The sequence below is a fragment of the Oryzias melastigma genome, linkage group LG6, assembly GCF_002922805.2.
Source record: "Oryzias melastigma strain HK-1 linkage group LG6, ASM292280v2, whole genome shotgun sequence".
In the NCBI taxonomy this organism is placed as follows: domain Eukaryota; kingdom Metazoa; phylum Chordata; class Actinopteri; order Beloniformes; family Adrianichthyidae; genus Oryzias; species Oryzias melastigma.
Window position 1 is genome coordinate 22,293,417 of NC_050517.1, and position 11,485 is coordinate 22,304,901.

At 38.9% G+C, this 11,485-nt stretch overlaps 1 protein-coding gene across 3 annotated transcripts in view; it reads left to right on the forward strand.

Annotated features, from left to right (window-relative positions):
- Positions 1 to 13: 13 nt before the first annotated feature.
- The window catches only part of LOC112152479 (transcription factor Maf), a 99,998-nt gene continuing 88,526 nt past the window's right edge, over positions 14 to 11,485 (forward strand). For 2 of the 3 annotated variants that reach the window (XR_002920309.2, XR_002920308.2), the window contains exon 1: positions 60 to 1,265. The gene's annotated coding sequence lies outside the window, so the exon portion shown is untranslated. Of the gene's footprint in view, positions 1,266 to 11,485 lie in introns of all 3 variants that reach the window. The other variant, XR_004948080.1, reaches the window with a different exon arrangement.

Sequence of the window (11,485 nt, forward strand, 5' to 3'; positions counted from 1 at the left end):
TTACAAAGCCCCCAAAACGATAACTTATTCATGATTTGTCCATGATTTATTAAGACTGACTGTGCAAGGAACAAAAAAGCCTTAATAAATTATAAGGTAAATTGCACCAAAAAATAAAAGTAAAGTATTAACTGTTGCTGGAACAGATAAAAACATCTGAAGACCTTGAAGATGGTCTGATCCTTGGTGCTGCTTTACATGACGCGTGTATTGGGGTGGAGCACACAGGCCATAACAGCAAACACTCTGACCAATTGTGCCCTCACAGGAGGGAGGAAGAGCGAGGACGAGAATGGACAATGACTCAAGCTTGGAGCATGACAGACAGGGAAGAGTGGACGGTGCTCCAAAAGGCACTCAGAGTAAGAAATGTGACATTAGCAGGTATAAAATCACTAAAATGCTCTAAAATGCACTAAATGTTGCCCCTTTTAAAAAATCTAATCCAGCCAGGAACCCACAACTTACTTTTGTGCACAAAATAAGTTTTCAAATGTTAGTTTGACATGATATCCACTATTTTTACTGATAGAGAACCTAGTAAAATGCTGATTATAGCTTCAAATTCAATTTGTACTTTTTATGAATCATATTTCCAAGAATAAGCACACACTGTCTGTGTGTTATTCTTATTTTTGTGGAATTTGTTGGATAAACTTAAACACAAAATGAGACGGAAAGTCATTTTCTGTGAGGATTGGGAACTTTGGTTTGGTTTTTGTTAGCTGTATTATGGTTTTGGTCATGCTCTGTTTTGAACGGTCCCTTGGTTGTAGTTGTTGTCAGTCACACATGTTTCAGATTCATGATTCACAGCTGCCCTCAGTGTGTTTAAGTCTGTTTTTTTTTTTTTTTAGCTGATGAAGGGACGTCTGGAAGTAAAAGGAAGAAAATACATATTTTCAGCAACACCTAAAGTTATTTGTTTTTTATTTCTTTTTTTGAGGCAGACATAATTAATTACTAAAATATAAGGATATAAGGGATAATATAAAATACAAGGGAATTAGTGGGTTGACATTCTGACCCAGACTCCACACCAGAAGGTGGCGGTAATGCACCTTAACGCTGTGTGCCAGACACCATAAAACAACACTAGAAGAAGAAGAAGAAGTAGTCTGGTTTTTAGTTCATCTGCTTCTTCTGTGCCACTTTTTTTGTTTTGTCTTGTTCAAGATTTTTGAATTACATGTTTGAGACTCCACCACCAAGCCACGTTCCCCACATTTTGGGTTCTACACCACCAGTTCCTGACATTTTCTAAGGTAGTTAAACTCATTTTCATTTGTGCACTTGGCAGTAATTAATACACTCCACTGAAAAGTGTGTTTTCGATCTTTTTAACATACTCCAGTCGTCTTTTTCTGAAGGACGATGTACATTTCTGAGTGTTTCTTGATTTAAATCATTGTGAATCGGGATGAAAAAAAATGATGTTTGAAAAGCTTCTAGTTGCGTAAAATCTACAATCAGCAGGCCACAAGCTCCCTGCTCTGGTCCATTAAAGAAAGGGATGATGGGAAATGAGCACAGGTTTAGATCTGCACCAACAGTCCCACTCAGAGCTGAATCAAATTTTGCCGCTCTGCAGAAACTATGTCCTTAAAAAGAACACAAGTTTTTGATTTGGGTTAAAAACAGCATAATCATAATTAAAATGTCCTTGGGAACACTTTTACAATAGATCAAAAGATGATTAGAGTGGGACTTTAAGAGTGTGCAGTACTTATTGGCTCTGAAAATGCTAACTCCAGCATTGCTGTACTGTGTGTGAAACGCTGCACAACCAAATTCGTTTAGAAGCAGCTTTCAAAACCAGTATTTTTGAAACGCACTAAACCCTGATACGTTTTGATGTGTGGTCAATAGAGGTGACAGAGAGTGACACGCTGAGATCTATCAAAGTGCTCTGTGCCAACCTGTTCCACCCATTAAGCAAACACATAATGTAAGAGGCTCCCTCCCGGAACTCCCCGCTCTGTCTAATTAAAAGCGCTCCTCTGCTGCCGGTGCCCTCTATGGTCAATAGTCTGGACCTCTGAACTGGCCTTGTGATGTAGCACAAGGCTTTTCATTAGATTAAACACAATAATGAGAAAATCTTTTATCTTTGCATATAATTAAAGTTGGGATGAAGGACAACTCAATCAATGGAGTGGAATGACAGTTTCGTAAATGAATTAGACCTGCCGATGGGGGCTTGGCTGGAATCAATGACAAATGTTAAGCAGAAGTGGAAGGGTTGTGGGACGCAGTTTCCATCATAGAAAATAGAGAGGACGTCATTTGTGTCGACAGAGAAATATATTAAAAAACATCGAGCTTTTCTCACTCAGATTTGACAATGAGTTGAAATTTGAAAAACTTTGGAAAGAATTAGCAGATTATATTAGGGTTTTCGAGTTTAATAGCACCTTCCTGACATGGGAGGGCAGTGTTGCCTTTCAAAATAAAAGTGCATTATTTTAAGTGTGGCAGAAATTAGAGCTAAAATAATCTAATTATTGATTAATTCTATCAAGTTGTGCTGACATATTATTATTTATTTATTTTTGTCCAGGATATCTGCTGCAAGGATTTAAAAATAACATTTTGACGCTTTTTTTCAAGAAGTAAAAATAGTTTAGAACTTACTGATTTAATCTCAAAGAGAGTACTGAAGTTGGATGGAACAAAGAAAGCAGATTCTGTTGTTGGAAAGATGGGAAACAATGCCAGAGCGAGCTAGTATCGACAAACCTTCAGTTTCTGTGTGACACGCCGACAGGAAGTCACTGTCACATGACTGAGATATTGGCAGCTTGTCCGATTGCACAGACAGCCTTTTATGTTTGTTTCCAGCACAAACACAGACAAAGTCACACAAACACATGCAAACAGATGCAGTTAAATCTGAAGGGGGACATCTCAAGTGTTTTGTATTCACGTGAACCCCGAAAAAAAGCTGTTATTTTTTGGAATCACGTCTTTGCTCGTGCATGTGAGCCCTGAAGTACTGCAGCCGGATTCCTACCTGACTAAATTGTCTGCTGAACAATTATCAGTCCCCCCCGTCTATTCTGTTCCTATCTGTCCCATCACACTCACAGCCAATTTCCCTAAACTGTCACAGCTAATAATTGGCCCTCTCTGTCAGGAAGGAAATCATGCCCACTGTTTTAACTAAAACACACCCCCTCCCCTCATCCCTCCATCTCTCCTTTTTTTTCCTTCTCTCCCACTTCCCCATCATTCTGCTACCATAACACGGTGAAAATCTGCTGTCCAGATAGAACACATCTACCTCGCCTTCATCCCCCATCCTGTGTGTGTTTGTGTGTGTGTGTGCGTTGTGTGACAGTGGTAGCCTCAGGGCCAGGTTGCTGTTGACAGGGACGAGGGTCTCTGATTTGAGGAGAGCCGTCACAGCAGCGAGTGCAGCTGCCTCCTCGAGTGACACCTCCCTGTTAGTGTGGGAGATGTGGACACGTGTGTCTGTGTGTGTTTTGGCAGCGTTGATGGGGAGGTTGATAGACTGGCTGGATGCCTACAGTGTTCAGGACAAACAGGTGAACTTTCCCTGATGAGCTGACAGGACTTAATGTTGAACACCTAGCTGGGTTCCGGCTGCTGTTTGGGAGAAAATGTGTTAAAAAACTAAAGACAAGTGAGTAAAAGCAAGAAGAAAAAGCTAAATAAGATGCAGTTTTAATGTTTCACGCTTTTGTGCAGCATGTCTCTGGGAGTATAGGCCGTGTAGATCACCATTCCACCTTATCTAATTTCATTAATGTGATCCCCCGTCCATCTCCTGACGGCTTAATAGCCATTATTTGTGGGTCCCTTCAAATAAAGGCTAAGCAGTAAATTGCAGTCTGTGGAAATCGAGATATAAACGCCACCCTGCATTACTGTATAATATCTTTCCCTTTAATTAACTGAAAGCCATGCTGACATTTATTGAATTGCTAGTTACTTGTTAATGGCAATAAATTGCAAGAAAAAAAAAAGAATCATTGCTTATTTTACATCAATAATTTGTGGACCTTTTGCTAATGATTATTCATTACTCGCCTTTGGGGACTGCTGTGTTTGGTAAGCTAAAGTGAATGAAGAATGTAAAGATTTAAGTGGGCAGCATCTATTTAATGTTATGGCTTTTGGTGCTGTGCATTAAACGCTCCACTCTCTTAGTGTCCATTTAGTTTCCTCTTCTTTCGGGAAGTTTTTAGGTAATTTTTTAGATGGAAAAATTACATTTTTGCTGGATTTTTTTTTAAAAATATTCATAAAAAAACAACATTAGGGTCTAAAAAAGTTATTTTTCAGATCATGTAACCTCTTTAATTCCTATTTTACAAAAGCCGAATAAGGAAAAACATCTTGTAAATGTAAACAAAATCTTCTTTTTTTTGTATGATAATAATATACGTATAATATAATACAATTATAATATAATATATAGTGATATAATATAATATAACAAATAATTAATATTGTTTTTAATGAAATTGCTTGACATCAGTCTTTTTAGTGCAGCTCCCAATTTTTTTACAGACATATTTTTGTTTATATTACACAATCATTTCAAAATGAACCTGAAACTGTCCAAGAAAGTCGAATCTTTGTCATTTTTGTCATTGTTTGCTCCAAAAATGTAGATTAAACGGTTTTTAAGCTTTATACCAAAAGAAAAAACATGTCGAGATTAAATAAAAAAGTATAAATCCACAAAGAAAGCTAAGGCAATGTCAAAATAGCGTGAAAAATCAAACTTTATTCATAGGGTGCTTTAACACAGCCAAACTGCTACAAAGTGCTGTACAATAAAACACAAAAAAGAAAAAAAATAAATAAATAGATTCCTATAATTGATTCCAAGGGGCATCACAATGAGTCATAAATCTTTTTATTCTTGTTTTAAACCAAAAATGTTAAATACTAATGAGGATGTGTGTTTCATTCCTGCAACATTATAAACTGCCGATGTGATTGGGAAACTCAATGGGATAAGAAATTCCATTCACTAAGCAATTTGAAAACGTAAAATAAAAAAAAATAATAATTACACCATTGATATTTTTCCCTAAAACCATACTACTCACAAAGAAAATAGAAGTGTAATCTTGTGGCTCCAACCCTTTAATTGCTGGCTGTTGCTTTGCCAAACTAAAGACAACAATTTCCCTCGATGGTGCCGTGGTGTGTGAGCGTCACTCAGCTGCCACCAGCTTGCTGTTTGGAGGAACATATTCCCCGTCATGGAGGGCACCCGTCACAGAAGCTGGTGGCTCTCATCAGGCGCTGCCACTTACCCGGTGCTGGCGTTGATCCGGCGTTGAGGGAAGAGAGATCTGACAGCCCTGCCACAAAAATCAGGCCCTTCAGAGGCCTGGAAAAGAGACACACTCTCCCCCCCTCCTGCCTTCCTTTGCACATAGATGCACACGCAAATGCACATACAAAGTCAAAAAGAGCAGTCGGTCAGAGTGCGCGCATGCAGCTCGGGCCTGTCAGTGCAAATCTGCATGATGCGACTGTACGGAGGGATTGGAAGGAGGAGAACGGCAGACAAAAAGACACAGCCTAAATGATGGGACATGAGCTGAGAGCCAGCTCACGCTCGGCCTAATGACCCCTCTGATTTCATGTGCTCTTTCTTTACCCGCGCTGCTGCCCTGCCTCTGGGTGTTTGCCCTGCTTATCCTTTCCCTCTTCATCATCTGTTGTCTTCTGCTTGTTGGTATGACCGCAGACAGGCTTCTCAAAGAGACATCACTCTCCACCAATATCACGCTGTGTCTCTAACACACTTGTCTAAAATGCCTCTTACTCATCCTTTCTGATGCCTCCCATCAACCTGCAAATGAGCAACAGTGACAGGGCAGAGGGAGACACGGGGGGACAGAGAGGAAAGAGGGGAGGGGGCCAAAGAGGGCATTACAGGGGCCTGTTTATTCTGCAAGGCTGACAGAAAACTCTGAAGTGCTGAGGTCGGATCATGTTGAGCAACACCGACTGTGACTTTTTTAGGGGGAAAACAACCTTCTTTGGTAAACTTGGAGTGACTTTGACTTTGGAATCATCTGGACTTCTTTCATATTGTGGGCTGACAGAAGAGAAGTGCACTTCAGCAGTTCATGGCTGCCCTATGGAGCAATGCAGCACCCATCGGAAATGACAGGTCAATCTGAAAATGTCTGCAGTTCAAAGTGTCATCTCTTTTTTTTCTCCTGGAAAACTATGTTTTATGTATGTGAGCATTCTTCTGGGGAAAAAAAGGACAAACCACACGGTTCTGCCAGACAGATCAACAATGTACAACTTTCAAACATGTAAAGAGAGTTAAAATGATTTAGCACACTAATAGTTAAACATCACTTTTTATCAGAAAATAGCTTTATTTTGACAAATCAATAATATAATTAAATCCCAATGATAATACACAATGGATAGTGCTTTCAAATTAATCTAAAATGTTGTTTTTCGTTTAGACATTTTCTTGTAATGTTGACCAAAGAAAAACAAAAAAAGTATGAATAAAACCTGTTGGTTCTAAAGGGAAAATAATGTTTTTTACTTTATACTTTCTTGGTTTTATTTTTCTCCTCTTTGCTCTGGAGTTACCTGCCTTTTGTATTAATTTTATTCATTTTATAACTAATTGAAATCTTACCTGAAGTATAAATCAAACTCTTTTGGAGTGTCAAAACTAGATTTTCATCAATCATTTAAATGCAGTAACAACTTGTCTTCATTAATGCTTTCAAAAATGTTTTTTTTTCTGACTCTTACACAACAATTGTTAGGTGTACTCCATATTAACACATGCATGAAAATGTCTTTGTTTTGAAAGCCTTCTTGCTATGAGGTGAGAGCGCCAGTCCTACACCACCATGTGGCAAAGGTACTTAATATACCTTGACAAGTTAAACTGTTCATTGTAGAAAAATGGTTTTAACAATGTTACAGAGGAGTTCAATATTTTAGAAAAGTAGAGTGAACCCTTTAAACTAAGGCCCAAATCAGTTTTTCCTGACTCGTCATCCTATCAAGGTGGAGAAGTTTGAGTCTCAGGAGCCATGTTGTCTGGGAGAGTTGTACTGATCTCCCAGAACAAACCGGTCCTTTGGAGAAAAGATAGATAAAGACCAAATAATAAGAAGTCCATGAACTCAACTATTATTCAGAGTAGGGCCTCTAAGTCCAAAAAGGAATAGAAGACAGAAAGTGTTGTGGTTCCTGGTTACCTTTAAAAACTAAACCTCCCAACTCTCTTTCAGATCACATCCATTGACTCACAACAATGCAAACATGGAAGATCTTTGTAAAATTGATAGTAAACATCTACCTTCCGGTAAAAAGGCTCAAATAAAGCTCCCATAGGCATCAATGGAAGCAGCAGCTTGTGAAAGATAAAGCATTTAAACCAGCTTTCTTCACGTGGATCTCAAGTTAATCCAAAGTTATCTTCACTCCCTTTTCAAAATGTTACCTCAACCTCACCCAACTCAAAGGCTATAAATCCCATCAGCCATCTGGACAGTGCATTTACAAAATGATCAATTTCAATCAAAGGAAATTAGAAGACAGCTTGAGGTATCTGACAAATAGATCATTAGCCTGTATTACCTCTGACCAGGGCATGACGCTGTGGTGGAGCGTAATCTCTTTAGAATTACTGGGGCTTTCAATTAGCCAGATTAAATGACACACCCAAAAAACACATTAGTGGTTAAAAAAATAAAAGAGATGCACTTGTACTGCAGGTATCAACAAGTATTATGTTACTCTGCCCAGTGTGTAAACACACTTCATTCAGTGCAATATGACCGTCACTTGCAGTCTGCTTTGTCTTTAAGCTTGTAGTTGTGTAAAATTAATTTATAAGTAAATAATTGGTTTGTAGAAAAATGCTAGTTTCTCTTCCGTTGTGCTCTGTACTGTCTGCATTTTTATGTCCATGTGATGCAAGCAAAAAGACGTCAAATCCGTTTGCTTCTACCATATTGGGTCAATAGCAGTTGACTGAAGGAGAACCACAGCAAAGGATGCTTGTTGTGTGGATTGAACATAAGATCGCCCTTTTTTTCACAACGGTACCTAAATAAATTCATATAACACTGTTTTTTAGCCACAAAGAACAAGATAGTTTAATGTTATGTTCACACCGAACATGATTTGAGGGTCGAATTTGCATCAGCCACCTTCATTTGGATGTTTCTGCTTCTGCTCAGCACCTGTCCAAAAATGTGAATACGCTTGACACCCCAGACGAGTGTGGGAGGAGCTACAGCCAAATGTTTTTAGCCTGAATGCTACATGTGTATATCTCATTTACAATGCATGGAAGACAAAACATTACATCAGGTCTTCATGAGTTCATGACCTTCATTCTGACTCTCCCAGCACAGTGAGCTTCACTCCTGCTGCAGGAACTGTGTCTGAATGGTGACCATTTTCTGCTGTGTTTCCGTGTCTTTATGACCTAGTTTGAAGACTTGCTGTCCCACATTAACAAGAGAGAAAAAAATGAATAAATAAAATAAAATTAGAGGATCTCCTCACCTATTGTCATGATGAAAATAATAAAAATATAAAGTTCAGGAGAACGATCTGATCCTCTTCCATGTTGGATTTGGACTCCACCTGCTGATCAAATCACAGAACACATCATGTGAAGTCAAAGCTTTGTCTCCTCCTCTGGTCACTGGCAGAAGCCATCTCCAGATTATTAACAATCTAAATCTCCCAGCTGCCCCAGCGTGCAGTCCCAGGATGCCACTCAGTTGACAATCATCGACAATCATCCAGATGAGACTTAAGCAGCACACACAGTAAAGTATTGCTTGGTGTGAAGTATTGTTTGTGCCACTCCCTGCATTACTGAGCATTTCTATTTGGACCTCATCTTCTGATAACCTGACCCTGCTTCGACTCTGACCCTGTTTGCTTGCCACCTGCCCCGATCTGCACCTGCTCTGTTAAACCTGACATCTGATGCTTGACCTCTGCCTGCCTGACCCGGCTTTAGCTTTGTGGACATTTAGCTTTGTTGAATTCTGTCATCCTGTCTGTACAAATAAACCTGCTGCACGGGGAACCAAATGTCTGGCCGTTTGTGACAACATGTCCAAAGCTGAGTCCCTGATTGGTTGATGTGACACATAGTCCTCGTCAAAGTTCAGATTTTTTAATTCTGGATGCGCTACAATTTCCAAATCACCTCTGATCACCCTGTTGGGTGTGAACGCAATTTAAAAGACCCAAAATGGCAAGTTTTTAATGTTTAAAGGTGTTCTTTTAAAGTAAAAGTGCAAACAAAGAAAAAAAAGGGTTTCTGCTAGAAGGCATTTTTATTTCTGGTTTTAAATACCAAATAAATAAATAATTAGGGTGAACCCATTTCAGATTTGGACTGTATCGTATTGCTACAAAGTTAGATAAATCTTTTATGCAGCGATTCTTGGACCATGTAACTAGATGGCTATTGGATCATGTGAGAGGGAAAGATACACAACCCTACTATACTATATAGCTAGTATTTCCTCCACAAACAAACATGAAAACACTGTACAGACTTCCACTAGCTCTTCAGTCAAATTACAATTAAGAATTTAGTAGGAGGAATCGTTAGGTCCTGATTTTCCACGGTTGAAACAACCAAACCTTCAGATTAACAGGAAATCCTGAAAACAATTATTTCCTGAAGCCCGTCCTGCCACTCACTGGGCCTCTTTTATCGACAACTGACTTCTACCGAGCGTCTGTAATGACCTTGGTCCTGTTTTCTCTAAACACAGTGTTCTGTCTTTTCTACCTGCCTCCTGACCGCACCATTGATTATTCTCTACCTGGAGCAGCTTTGTCTGACTTCTACAAACTGTTTGAACCAGAAGGAGAGTCCTCGGAGAGAAATATATCAGAACTATTTAGGCCTCAGTAATAAAACTGCAAAAAAAAAAAAAATTGTATCAAAAATCATTTTATTCTTTTTAGCTTCTGTTTTACTCATTATTGATAAGCTCATCGTATTGCTTAAAGACCAAAATAAAATAAATCGAAGGATGATCGGGGTGGGACTTTAAATTTCAAAGGAAAACTTTATTGACAAATAGCTAGATAAGAGCTTTGTTAATTCATCTGGATTATGTATATGTTTAAATAACTGCAGTGGTTCTAAAAAAAAAAGGCATCCCTGGGATCTTGTGTTAGATTGTTAATTTATAGATTTTCCATTAGTGTTTGTAGGATTTACTGAAATCTCTCTTTTTTTTCACATCTGCACCATGTAAACTTCCTAAAATCAACACGACACAGTAGACTTTATTCAACATGTCTATCAGCAATGGGGTAAAACAGAAGCTAAAATTCTCACCTTAAATTAATTATTAGCCTTTACTCTACTAGTTACACACTCCCCACCTCCCACACACACTAACAGTTTGAGCTATAAACCCCTTTCTGCCAGTGGCTGATACATAGCACCCTGTTGACACACAGTAACAGTGATATATACCAGTGGATGAATCTCTAATTAAGCTTTGGCAGGGACTCCACAGTTACTTAGTGCCACACTTCATTATGTGAACACACCCTCTGCTCCGGAGCTGCAGACGGTTTTTGATTTAAGGTAACAGAGGAACCCCCTCACTGCAGTGCATCTGTTTCCTCTCCGAAAACACGGCTGCATGGGACTTTTGAGGGTTTGCCATGAGAAACCAAACATGAATGAAGCTTTTGATATGTGAAAAGATAGTTTTTTTTGTTAAAAAAATAAGATTTTTAAACAGGCTCAAGATATAACATGTACAGTGTTTCCTCAAAATATTGGGGTTTACCTTTTGTGATCTTACTATTTACATTCTCGCTTCCAAATCGTCACATTTGCACATATGTCACTTTTTAACATTTTTAGTCTCTCCAACTTGTCGTTTTTTGACGTGCTGGTTGTTCCCATTAAATCTCATGTCCACAAACCCTCAGAATGTGGTACTGGCTTAGGGTACCGGTCAGTGTCCCGAGGGTTGGGGATCCCTGATTAAGGTCTTTGGTCTGGTACCAAGCGGCCCTCGGACCGGTACCGGTCAGGGGCCCCTGATGTAATGGGAACAGCCGGCACACTAAACGTAGGGGAACGAGCGTTTTCAATGCGCTGAAGTGTGGAACGGGTTACCACTGAGCATTCGGCAGGCGTCCTCTCTGTCCATTTTTTAAAAAACTTCTTAAAACCAATTTTTATCGCTAGGCTTTTGACACAGCATGAGACTCTACTAGTGCGTTTTACTGTTTTATTGTTTTAGCTTTGTTTTTTTGTTTTTTATATCTGGTGTTTTTATGTTTTTTATGTAATGTATCTATATTTTTTATCTGAAATTCTTTTAACATTTTAGATGTTTTTTTTTGTTCTTTGAACTTTAAATGTGCCGCCCTGTTTGGCCGTGGAGCCATGTAAAATAAAAAAAGTTCAACTTACACTTAAACTGAAAAATTCGACGAGTTGGGG